At 46.5% G+C, this 13,385-nt stretch overlaps 1 long non-coding RNA gene across 1 annotated transcript; it reads left to right on the forward strand.

Moving 5' to 3' along the window:
• Positions 1-8,360: 8,360 nt before the first annotated feature.
• LOC140695253 (uncharacterized) lies at positions 8,361-13,385 on the forward strand. Its single transcript, XR_012070948.1, has 3 exons — positions 8,361-8,464; positions 12,842-12,912; positions 13,120-13,385. It is a non-coding gene; the product is annotated as an uncharacterized lncRNA (long non-coding RNA).

The following is a 13,385-nucleotide window of genomic DNA, read 5'->3' on the forward strand; positions in this document are numbered from 1 at the left end:
TATCTCACAATTCTGAAAGTGCACAGGACACTTCCTCTTGTGGAAATGAAGCTTCTAAAGTTCTCAGCTCTGCATTCTGCTCTGTGTCATTTTGGAGTGTTTCCAAAACAGCCAACTGAGAGTGCGTTTGTGCTTTGTAGTGCCACGGGAATGTCCCAGTGAAACCAGTCCTTCCCAGAGCTTCTCTGTCTACAGAAACACCAGTGGAAGCAGATCTATGGATGTCACACATCAGGGCCTGCTGGAAAGATCCCGCAGACCGACCTTGGTGTCCTCGGTGCCGTACCGTGCCGGTGCCATCCAAAATGTAGCATCGGCTTTTGGGAGATAATGCTGAAGGAAATGCTTCCACTTCTCACGCTGTGGACTTGGACCTCTCTTTCTTGTCCTCTCGTCCTTGTGGCACGGGTGCACGAAGGCAACCAGAGAGCTGTTGCGCACCCTGTGCCTCGAATCAAACCATAATCCTAGAGCAGGTTATGAATGTAGCAGATCCTAAGGCTTTTCATTCTGATTTCAAAGTGAAGGCCCCCTGGATCCCTCAGACCCGATGCATGATATCTATGATTCAGCCCCACATGTGCTCTATTGGCCAAATGCCCAATTGGTCCCTGACCCTGCAGATTCACTGTGTGTAGCCATGGGACATATAGATAATCTCAACCGCGCACGCCAGTGTAGTTGCTTTCTCATTGGTGTCACTGGTGGGTTTGCTCTCTTGATAGACCCACCACATCCCACAACCCACTCTAGATCCCTGAGAACCATCGTGTGCCATCATCCATAGCCCTATTCCTCACTGACCGCTGCCTCTGCTACCTCAAATTTGGCAGCTCGGATCTTGGTCTCAGAATCAACTTTGGGGATATTTTGTGCTGGTTTCTTTGAGTTCTGCCAGCCAAGCGTCTGCTGTGCACTCTTCTAACACTCAGCACATCACCTTCAATCCCATGTCTCCTGTCCACTTGAGAGTGTGCGTCCAAGTTAAAGAGAGTTTCACCTTTGCTGCTCCATCACCAGGGGTCAGACCCTGCACTGGTTTCCATTCCCTGCTTTGCCTTCTCCTGCTTCCAGGTGTTCTGAGGCCTCATCCTGTCTTTGGAAGTAACAGACCTCTCTTCTGCAAGTGTCCTGTGCCAAGGGCTGGGTGAGTGGATATTTCCATTGCTGTGTACATGGGAGCGAGTGAGCGCAGGTCGCACTGCTTCTCTGCCAACTGGGCATCGATGAATCAACACTTTCCAGATTCATTTCACAGAAATGTGATTTTTGTTTTGCTCTTTGTTTCTATACAGCCATGGTGGGAGGGATTGTCCGAAGACTCCAGTTTTGACATTGTGTTGACATCTCATTTGCAGGCTTTAACAAGTTTAATAGAATCGGTTTACATGTTTAGGGAGTTATACGAAAATGAAGTTAGCTTTTGAAACATACTAAATCGACCTAGAAGCCAGACTTGTCAATTTTGGTAACATTTTGTCAGCACTAAGGAAAACCAAGACAGATAGAATGCAAACTAGCGGTCCAAACTGTTAAAGGGGTCATGTCAACTCTTTCCTGTTGAAGCCTCCGAAACCAACAGGAACCATGAAATACCTATTGGAAATATGAAATAACCCCCAACCTTGGATTCACTAGTGCATTTGGTGCCCTTTACTCCCAATGACACCTACTGGCCAGTGTTGGCATTTCAAGGGGTAACATCCCTCTCTAGGAAAATACAAGAGAACACAAACCAAATAAATACATTTAGGTTTGAATCCAAAAGCACCTAGAGGCATTATAGCTCAGGGAACCCTGCTGCAGCTATGGTAGGCTATTGAGAACCAGGTGTTCTCCTATTAGTGATGAGAAACCTTAAATAACTGATCATGTTGGGTAAAGCAATTGAACGCAACCAAGTCTGCACCCCATGATATAGTGCCCCGGGGGCTTGACTCAAGTGAAAGACTGTCCACATAGCTGTGATTTTGATGTAATTGGCGAATTTTACAGTTCAGTTCACTATCTGATTCTAATATTTACCTAGACTGTCTTGAAAAACGGAGGCCTAATACATATTCAAGTTCAGTCAAAGATTCCCCTCACTTACCACACTCCCTTCACCCCAGAGAAGACATAAACCCAGCATTTGCAGAATCTAGTGGAAGGCCATCGTTTTTTGTGGGAGGTAAGCATTCAATCCATAAATATTTCAGTCGAGACTATTTGACCTTTAAGGAGATCACTGTTGTTCACAGAGTGTGAAGCTGGAGGAACTCTGGTTCTAGGAGGGGCTTGCCATTCTCGTACTGGCTTCATTGCAGCTCAGGTACTGATCCTTCAAATGGATGCCTGAGTAGAGGGGAGGGAAGAGCAAGTGCTTGATAGCTAGGCCCCAACCTGGGAAAAGGCTTCCCTGGGCTTTTTGCATTTTGGTCTGAAGTGCTTGGAAATGCCCCTTGGCACGTGTGGATTCTCACGACCTCTTCCAAGAACATGAGCGTTTTGATCATCTCGGCCATCTCTTCTCTTTTAGACGTCAGGGATCTTGGACCCGTTCTTGGAGCAGAGAATCGAGGAACTTCCTCAAGTCCACGTTGGCACTCCGTAGGTTTCTGCCAGGATCAGCGAGGTTCAATATGTCTCATGAATGTCTTTCGAGCCTGGTATCCTCTACAGCTGTCTTCAGGCCAGTATTCTCCACTGTAGCACATCATCTCTCATCAGTGTGTTCGCATCTCTCCTCAATCCGTGCAGCCAGCTTTTCGGCCAGCTTCTCTTCGTGTCTCCCATAAAGTTGACTTCACCAGGGCTGGGCAAGTCTGACAGTACCTCGGAGCCTCACCAGTAAGCTGATGACAGGCAGATCTTCCACTGTCTGCCCTTTCAGGTTCTGGAAACTGACCCATGAACTCAGGTCTTTGGGCAGCAGCAGTATCTAGAACTGACACAGCTTCCCGGACCAAAGACCTAAGCCAAGCTCCACAGAGGGCGGCAGCCCCTCCATCACACTGATCCACCCACAGAACTCTGCCCGGTTACCTAGGATCCACCAGCCACAACAAGCCTCGTGGTACACACCAACATTCCACCTGGAATCCAACCGCTAACTGCCATCCCCAATGGCTGCTGCATCTTGTCAGTGTTGGGGGAGGGGCTGCACCCGACTAGAGGTTCCTAAGGTAAATGTGATTCTACCCACTAGCGTCCCATGGGCCTTTGTTCTTCCCTCTTCACTTTTGTTCAGATCTCTATGCAAAGTACCAACGGAGGGAAGTGTGTCCATTTTCAGTTGATTTATTTCACACGTCTTTAAACTGTCTAAGAGTTCACAGTACACAGAGACCCACTACAGGAAACTATTGTTCCTGTAACATCCGGACACCCGGAATACATATCCGTCGGTTGATTTCTGCTGAAAATCCCCGCACTCTCAGGACATGGATCCATTGGTTTCATGGGGGCTGAAATTCCTAGAAATGAAACCAACCCCAATGTGCACTTTACTGTCTGTCTCTTTTGCACTTAGTACACTTTTGCAGAGCTAATTGTCTTTGTGATAGGCTTATGCCATTTCTTCTCGACGTAGGGTAGAATATGGCATTCATTCATCCTGTTGGAAGACTTGCAAGTCTATATCACGGACTAGGAATCCATTTGACTCCAAATCGGCATTTGGGTAGGTCACGATATGCACTTATGAATCAATACTTACGAATATAAATGCACGCCTCTGATTTCCGAATACAAGTGTGCTGAGTACATGCAAGCCGCGATACTGGGTCGATGCGTGCTGAATGATCCTTGACATCACCTTGAGTATTTTCTTTCGAATAATCATGGTTCCCTTGGTATCTGTCAGCCAACCGTACCTTTTGGGTGCTTGTTTGTTGGTTTGATTCTTTGTTGGTCTGCTTCTCGTTTGTTTTGCAATCACGTCAGGCCATGCATCTCTCCGTTGGCTTCCAACAGAGAGTCATATAAGCTGATTCACTTAAGATAGTGCTTCCAATCACCTAGGACTTCCTGCTTCCCTCTCCCATCTTTAGGGATTTGATGTCCTCCTTGCCTTCTTCTTATTTCTTTTTGCCACTCATGCTCTTCTTGCATTTCCAATACTGGTTTTCTTCTTTCCATTTCATCTTGCTGCTTTTCTATTCAGGGGAGGATTCTCAACCTTTCTTTTAGGATAAGGTTGGAAGTGCTGAATTCTTTTAAGATTGGCCGGTCTGTGGAATTCTCTAGCTCTGCCGTTATTAGAAATGGCGGTCATGTGGCCTAGGCTACCCTAGATGGCAGCATTTGGCCATTCAGGATGTGGTCTATGTCCTGGCACTCCTCCCTCTCCTGCAATATGGCTGCCGAGATATCAGCTGAAACCCCTCTGGAGGTTGTCTTGGGACTATGTTGTTTTCCTCCAGGCGCATTTTAAATCACTGGGATGCTCATGAACTTTGTTGATTTGACTCCTTCAGCTGCTGGTAGGTCTATTGGGATTCCACCTCCTTTGGATGCTGTGTACTTCCTGAATTCGCATAGATGATTCTCTCTTGGCTTTCAGCAAGTTTCAGTCTGATTTTTCGACAGATCACTTTTCAGAAATTTTGTGTTTCTTTCTCTCTTGCTTTTCCATCTGGGACTCTTACGAATCCTAGTCTTTCATGCCTTGTCTTACCCCAGGATTCAACAGCAATGTGTTCATTGGTTTGCACTTGCTTTCCTATGTCTGTTTCTGACGAGGGATTTCTGTCCCCCTGTCTTCACAGTCATTCACGCGTCCCTCTGCATTATGTAGTCTGCTTAGGACTGAATCTTAGCCTTGATATGATCCCAACCATTGAGTTTTCTGATATTATTTGGCTCGTCTTTCGACTTTCTCTTCCCCTTTTCTGGCATTCTGCCTTTTGTGATTCTGAGACACTGTTGTTTTTCAGGGATTCCCTCACCTCCGTTTTCAATAATTGCTCTGGATAGAGTTTTGCAGTCTAGTTGTGTGAAAGCTTATCTTTTGGGCCTTCAATCTCTTTGGAACTGAAAATGGAACTTCCTGCTTCTTTTACTGTACTTCTTCATCTCCACTGGTCAGGTAATATCAGGTATCTAATGTAGACTTGTAGGGCTTTGTTAAGTGAAAATTTTAGACTCTTGGCTCTGCGCAATTCCATGGGATTCCTGTGAGGACAATTTCTCCTAGACATTGATGCCATGTCCTGTTCCTGTGTGTGTTGCCTGGTACCCCTCCAATTGCTGGTGTTGCCTTTGTTTGGATGAACACCCCATACTATTTCGATTAGCATAAACTCCTTTTGATTACGCTTATCTCACAATTCTGAAAGTGCACAGGACACTTCCTCTTGTGGAAATGAAGCTTCTAAAGTTCTCAGCTCTGCATTCTGCTCTGTGTCATTTTGGAGTGTTTCCAAAACAGCCAACTGAGAGTGCGTTTGTGCTTTGTAGTGCCACGGGAATGTCCCAGTGAAACCAGTCCTTCCCAGAGCTTCTCTGTCTACAGAAACACCAGTGGAAGCAGATCTATGGATGTCACACATCAGGGCCTGCTGGAAAGATCCCGCAGACCGACCTTGGTGTCCTCGGTGCCGTACCGTGCCGGTGCCATCCAAAATGTAGCATCGGCTTTTGGGAGATAATGCTGAAGGAAATGCTTCCACTTCTCACGCTGTGGACTTGGACCTCTCTTTCTTGTCCTCTCGTCCTTGTGGCACGGGTGCACGAAGGCAACCAGAGAGCTGTTGCGCACCCTGTGCCTCGAATCAAACCATAATCCTAGAGCAGGTTATGAATGTAGCAGATCCTAAGGCTTTTCATTCTGATTTCAAAGTGAAGGCCCCCTGGATCCCTCAGACCCGATGCATGATATCTATGATTCAGCCCCACATGTGCTCTATTGGCCAAATGCCCAATTGGTCCCTGGCCCTGCAGATTCACTGTGTATAGCCATGGGACATATAGATAATCTCAACCGCGCACGCCAGTGTAGTTGCTTTCTCATTGGTGTCACTGGTGGGTTTGCTCTCTTGATAGACCCACCACATCCCACAACCCACTCTAGATCCCTGAGAACCATCGTGTGCCATCATCCATAGCCCTATTCCTCACTGACCGCTGCCTCTGCTACCTCAAATTTGGCAGCTCGGATCTTGGTCTCAGAATCAACTTTGGGGATATTTTGTGCTGGTTTCTTTGAGTTCTGCCAGCCAAGCGTCTGCTGTGCACTCTTCTAACACTCAGCACATCACCTTCAATCCCATGTCTCCTGTCCACTTGAGAGTGTGCGTCCAAGTTAAAGAGAGTTTCACCTTTGCTGCTCCATCACCAGGGGTCAGACCCTGCACTGGTTTCCATTCCCTGCTTTGCCTTCTCCTGCTTCCAGGTGTTCTGAGGCCTCATCCTGTCTTTGGAAGTAACAGACCTCTCTTCTGCAAGTGTCCTGTGCCAAGGGCTGGGTGAGTGGATATTTCCATTGCTGTGTACATGGGAGCGAGTGAGCGCAGGTCGCACTGCTTCTCTGCCAACTGGGCATCGATGAATCAACACTTTCCAGATTCATTTCACAGAAATGTGATTTTTGTTTTGCTCTTTGTTTCTATACAGCCATGGTGGGAGGGATTGTCCGAAGACTCCAGTTTTGACATTGTGTTGACATCTCATTTGCAGGCTTTAACAAGTTTAATAGAATCGGTTTACATGTTTAGGGAGTTATACGAAAATGAAGTTAGCTTTTGAAACATACTAAATCGACCTAGAAGCCAGACTTGTCAATTTTGGTAACATTTTGTCAGCACTAAGGAAAACCTAGACAGATAGAATGCAAACTAGCGGTCCAAACTGTTAAAGGGGTCATGTCAACTCTTTCCTGTTGAAGCCTCCGAAACCAACAGGAACCATGAAATACCTATTGGAAATATGAAATAACCCCCAACCTTGGATTCACTAGTGCATTTGGTGCCCTTTACTCCCAATGACACCTACTGGCCAGTGTTGGCATTTCAAGGGGTAACATCCCTCTCTAGGAAAATACAAGAGAACACAAACCAAATAAATACATTTAGGTTTGAATCCAAAAGCACCTAGAGGCATTATAGCTCAGGGAACCCTGCTGCAGCTATTGTAGGCTATTGAGAACCAGGTGTTCTCCTATTAGTGATGAGAAACCTTAAATAACTGATCATGTTGGGTAAAGCAATTGAACGCAACCAAGTCTGCACCCCATGATATAGTGCCCCGGGGGCTTGACTCAAGTGAAAGACTGTCCACATAGCTGTGATTTTGATGTCATTGGCGACTTTTACAGTTCAGTTCACTATCTGATTCTAATATTTACCTAGACTGTCTTGAAAAACGGAGGCCTAATACATATTCAAGTTCAGTCAAAGATTCCCCTCACTTACCACACTCCCTTCACCCCAGAGAAGACATAAACCCAGCATTTGCGGAATCTAGTGGAAGGCCATCGTTTCTTTGTGGGAGGTAAGCATTCAATCCCTAAATATTTCAGTCGAGACTATTTGACCTTTAAGGAGATCACTGTTGTTCACAGAGTGTGAAGCTGGAGGAACTCTGGTTCTAGGAGGGGCTTGCCATTCTCGTACTGGCTTCATTGCAGCTCAGGTACTGATCCTTCAAATGGATGCCTGAGTAGAGGGGAGGGAAGAGCAAGTGCTTGATAGCTAGGCCCCAACCTGGGAAAAGGCTTCCCTGGGCTTTTTGCATTTTGGTCTGAAGGGCTTGGAAATGCCCCTTGGGACGTGTGGATTCTCACGACCTCTTCCAAGAACATGAGCGTTTTGATCATCTCGGCCATCTCTTCTCTTTTAGACGTCAGGGATCTTGGACCCGTTCTTGGAGCAGAGAATCGAGGAACTTCCTCAAGTCCACGTTGGCACTCCGTAGGTTTCTGCCAGGATCAGCGAGGTTCAATATGTCTCATGAATTTCTTTCGAGCCTGGTATCCTCTACAGCTGTCTTCAGGCCAGTATTCTCCACTGTAGCACATCATCTCTCATCAGTGTGTTCGCATCTCTCCTCAATCCGTGCAGCCAGCTTTTCGGCCAGCTTCTCTTCGTGTCTCCCATAAAGTCGACTTCACCAGGGCTGGGCAAGTCTGACAGTACCTCGGAGCCTCACCAGTAAGCTGATGACAGGCAGATCTTCCACTGTCTGCCCTTTCAGGTTCTGGAAACTGACCCATGAACTCAGGTCTTTGGGCAGCAGCAGTATCTAGAACTGACACAGCTTCCCGGACCAAAGACCTAAGCCAAGCTCCACAGAGGGCGGCAGCCCCTCCATCACACTGATCCACCCACAGAACTCTGCCCGGTTACCTAGGATCCACCAGCCACAACAAGCCTCGTGGTACACACCAACATTCCACCTGGAATCCAACCGCTAACTGCCATCCCCAATGGCTGCTGCATCTTGTCAGTGTTGGGGGAGGGGCTGCACCCGACGAGAGGTTCCTAAGGTAAATGTGATTCTACCCACTAGCGTCCCATGGGCCTTTGTTCTTCCCTCTTCCCTTTTGTTCAGATCTCTATGCAAAGTACCAACGGAGGGAAGTGTGTCCATTTTCAGTTGATTTATTTCACACGTCTTTAAACTGTCTAAGAGTTCACAGTACACAGAGACCCACTACAGGAAACTATTGTTCCTGTAACATCCGGACACCCGGAATACATATCCGTCGGTTGATTTCTGCTGAAAATCCCCGCACTATCAGGACATGGATCCATTGGTTTCATGGGGGCTGAAATTCCTAGAAATGAAACCAACCCCAATGTGCACTTTACTGTCTGTCTCTTTTGCACTTAGTACACTTTTGCAGAGCTAATTGTCTTTGTGATAGGCTTATGCCATTTCTTCTCGACGTAGGGTAGAATATGGCATTCATTCATCCTGTTGGAAGACTTGCAAGTCTATATCACGGACTAGGAATCCATTTGACTCCAAATCGGCATTTGGGTAGGTCACGATATGCACTTATGAATCAATACTTACGAATATAAATGCACGCCTCTGATTTCCGAATACAAGTGTGCTGAGTACATGCAAGCCGCGATACTGGGTCGATGCGTGCTGAATGATCCTTGACATCACCTTGAGTATTTTCTTTCGAATAATCATGGTTCCCTTGGTATCTGTCAGCCAACCGTACCCTTTGGGTGCTTGTTTGTTGGTTTGATTCTTTGTTGGTCTGCTTCTCGTTTGTTTTGCAATCACGTCAGGCCATGCATCTCTCCGTTGGCTTCCAACAGAGAGTCATATAAGCTGATTCACTTAAGATAGTGCTTCCAATCACCTAGGACTTCCTGCTTCCCTCTCCCATCTTTAGGGATTTGATGTCCTCCTTGCCTTCTTCTTATTTCTTTTTGCCACTCATGCTCTTCTTGCATTTCCAATACTGGTTTTCTTCTTTCCATTTCATCTTGCTGCTTTTCTATTCAGGGGAGGATTCTCAACCTTTCTTTTAGGATAAGGTTGGAAGTGCTGAATTCTTTTAAGATTGGCCGGTCTGTGGAATTCTCTAGCTCTGCCGTTATTAGAAATGGCGGTCATGTGGCCTAGGCTACCCTAGATGGCAGCATTTGGCCATTCAGGATGTGGTCTATGTCCTGGCACTCCTCCCTCTCCTGCAATATGGCTGCCGAGATATCAGCTGAAACCCCTCTGGAGGTTGTCTTGGGACTATGTTGTTTTCCTCCAGGCGCATTTTAAATCACTGGGATGCTCATGAACTTTGTTGATTTGACTCCTTCAGCTGCTGGTAGGTCTATTGGGATTCCACCTCCTTTGGATGCTGTGTACTTCCTGAATTCGCATAGATGATTCTCTCTTGGCTTTCAGCAAGTTTCAGTCTGATTTTTCGACAGATCACTTTTCAGAAATTTTGTGTTTCTTTCTCTCTTGCTTTTCCATCTGGGACTCTTACGAATCCTAGTCTTTCATGCCTTGTCTTACCCCAGGATTCAACAGCAATGTGTTCATTGGTTTGCACTTGCTTTCCTATGTCTGTTTCTGACGAGGGATTTCTGTCCCCCTGTCTTCACAGTCATTCACGCGTCCCTCTGCATTATGTAGTCTGCTTAGGACTGAATCTTAGCCTTGATATGATCCCATCCATTGAGTTTTCTGATATTATTTGGCTCGTCTTTCGACTTTCTCTTCCCCTTTTCTGGCATTCTGCCTTTTGTGATTCTGAGACACTGTTGTTTTTCAGGGATTCCCTCACCTCCGTTTTCAATACTTGCTCTGGATAGAGTTTTGCAGTCTAGTTGTGTGAAAGCTTATCTTTTGGGCCTTCAATCTCTTTGGAACTGAAAATGGAACTTCCTGCTTCTTTTACTGTACTTCTTCATCTCCACTGGTCAGGTAATATCAGGTATCTAATGTAGACTTGTAGGGCTTTGTTAAGTGAAAACTTTAGACTCTTGGCTCTGCGCAATTCCATGGGATTCCTGTGAGGACAATTTCTCCTAGACATTGATGCCATGTCCTGTTCCTGTGTGTGTTGCCTGGTACCCCTCCAATTGCTGGTGTTGCCTTTGTTTGGATGAACACCCCATACTATTTCGATTAGCATAAACTCCTTTTGATTACGCTTATCTCACAATTCTGAAAGTGCACAGGACACTTCCTCTTGTGGAAATGAAGCTTCTAAAGTTCTCAGCTCTGCATTCTGCTCTGTGTCATTTTGGAGTGTTTCCAAAACAGCCAACTGAGAGTGCGTTTGTGCTTTGTAGTGCCACGGGAATGTCCCAGTGAAACCAGTCCTTCCCAGAGCTTCTCTGTCTACAGAAACACCAGTGGAAGCAGATCTATGGATGTCACACATCAGGGCCTGCTGGAAAGATCCCGCAGACCGACCTTGGTGTCCTCGGTGCCGTACCGTGCCGGTGCCATCCAAAATGTAGCATCGGCTTTTGGGAGATAATGCTGAAGGAAATGCTTCCACTTCTCACGCTGTGGACTTGGACCTCTCTTTCTTGTCCTCTCGTCCTTGTGGCACGGGTGCACGAAGGCAACCAGAGAGCTGTTGCGCACCCTGTGCCTCGAATCAAACCATAATCCTAGAGCAGGTTATGAATGTAGCAGATCCTAAGGCTTTTCATTCTGATTTCAAAGTGAAGGCCCCCTGGATCCCTCAGACCCGATGCATGATATCTATGATTCAGCCCCACACGTGCTCTATTGGCCAAATGCCCAATTGGTCCCTGGCCCTGCAGATTCACTGTGTGTAGCCATGGGACATATAGATAATCTCAACCGCGCACGCCAGTGTAGTTGCTTTCTCATTGGTGTCACTGGTGGGTTTGCTCTCTTGATAGACCCACCACATCCCACAACCCACTCTAGATCCCTGAGAACCATCGTGTGCCATCATCCATAGCCCTATTCCTCACTGACCGCTGCCTCTGCTACCTCAAATTTGGCAGCTCGGATCTTGGTCTCAGAATCAACTTTGGGGATATTTTGTGCTGGTTTCTTTGAGTTCTGCCAGCCAAGGGTCTGCTGTGCACTCTTCTAACACTCAGCACATCACCTTCAATCCCATGTCTCCTGTCCACTTGAGAGTGTGCGTCCAAGTTAAAGAGAGATTCACCTTTGCTGCTCCATCACCAGGGGTCAGACCCTGCACTGGTTTCCATTCCCTGCTTTGTCTTCTCCTGCTTCCAGGTGTTCTGAGGCCTCATCCTGTCTTTGGAAGTAACAGACCTCTCTTCTGCAAGTGTCCTGTGCCAAGGGCTGGGTGAGTGGATATTTCCATTGCTGTGTACATGGGAGCGAGTGAGCGCAGGTCGCACTGCTTCTCTGCCAACTGGGCATCGATGAATCAACACTTTCCAGATTCACTTCACAGAAATGTGATTTTCGTTTTGCTCTTTGTTTCTATACAGCCATGGTGGGAGGGATTGTCCGAAGACTCCAGTTTTGACATTGTGTTGATATCTCATTTGCAGGCTTTAACAAGTTTAATAGAAACGACTTACATGTTTAGGGAGTTATACGAAAATGAAGTTAACTTTTGAAACATACTAAATCGACCTAGAAGCCAGACTTGTCAATTTTGGTAACATTTTGTCAGCACTAAGGAAAACCTAGACAGATAGAATGCAAACTAGCGGTCCAAACTGTTAAAGGGGTCATGTCAACTCTTTCCTGTTGAAGCCTCCGAAACCAACAGGAACCATGAAATACCTATTGGAAACATGAAATAACCCCCAACCTTGGATTCACTAGTGCATGTGGTGCCCTTTACTCCCAATGACACCTACTGGCCAGTGTTGGCATTTCAAGGGGTAACATCCCTCTCTAGGAAAATACAAGAGAACACAAACCAAATAAATACATTTAGGTTTGAATCCAAAAGCACCTAGAGGCATTATAGCTCAGGGAACCCTGCTGCAGCTATGCTAGGCTATTGAGAACCAGGTGTTCTCCTATCAGTGATGAGAAACCTTAACCATCTGATCATGTTGGGTAAAGCAATTGAACGCAACCAAGTCTGCACCCCATGATATAGTGCCCCCGGGGGCTTGACTCAAGTGAAAGACTGTCCACATAGCTGTGTCTTTAATGTCATTGGCGACTTTTACAGTTCAGTTCACTATCTGATTCTAATATTTACCTAGACTGTCTTGAAAAACGGAGGCCTAATACATATTCAAGTTCAGTCAAAGATTCCCCTCACTTACCACACTCCCTTCACCCCAGAGAAGACATAAACCCAGCATTTGCGGAATCTAGTGGAAGGCCATCGTTTCTTTGTGGGAGGTAAGTATTCAATCCCTATATATTTCAGTCGAGACTATTTGACCTTTAAGGAGATCACTGTTGCTCACAGAGTGTGAAGCTGGAGGAACTCTGGTTCTAGGAGGGGCTTGCCATTCTCGTACTGGCTTCATTGCAGCTCAGGTACTGATCCTTCAAATGGATGCCTGAGTAGAGGGGAGGGAAGAGCAAGTGCTTGATAGCTAGGCCCCAACCTGGGAAAAGGCTTCCCTGGGCTTTTTGCATTTTGGTCTGAAGGGCTTGGAAATGCCCCTTGGGACGTGTGGATTCTCACGACCTCTTCCAAGAACATGAGCGTTTTGATTATCTCGGCCATCTCTTCTCTTTTAGACGTCAGGGATCTTGGACCCGTTCTTGGAGCAGAGAATCGAGGAACTTCCTCAAGTCCACGTTGGCACTCCGTAGGTTTCTGCCAGGATCAGCGAGGTTCAATATGTCTCATGAATGTCTTTCGAGCCTGGTATCCTCTACAGCTGTCTCCAGGCCAGTATTCTCCACTGTAGCACAACATCTCTCATCAGTGTGTTCGCATCTCTCCTCAATCCGTGCAGCCAGCTTTTCGGCCAGCTTCTCTTCGTGTCTCCCATAAAGTCGAC

Source organism: Vicugna pacos, unplaced genomic scaffold (genome assembly GCF_048564905.1).
Source record: "Vicugna pacos unplaced genomic scaffold, VicPac4 scaffold_192, whole genome shotgun sequence".
NCBI classification, from domain to species: domain Eukaryota; kingdom Metazoa; phylum Chordata; class Mammalia; order Artiodactyla; family Camelidae; genus Vicugna; species Vicugna pacos.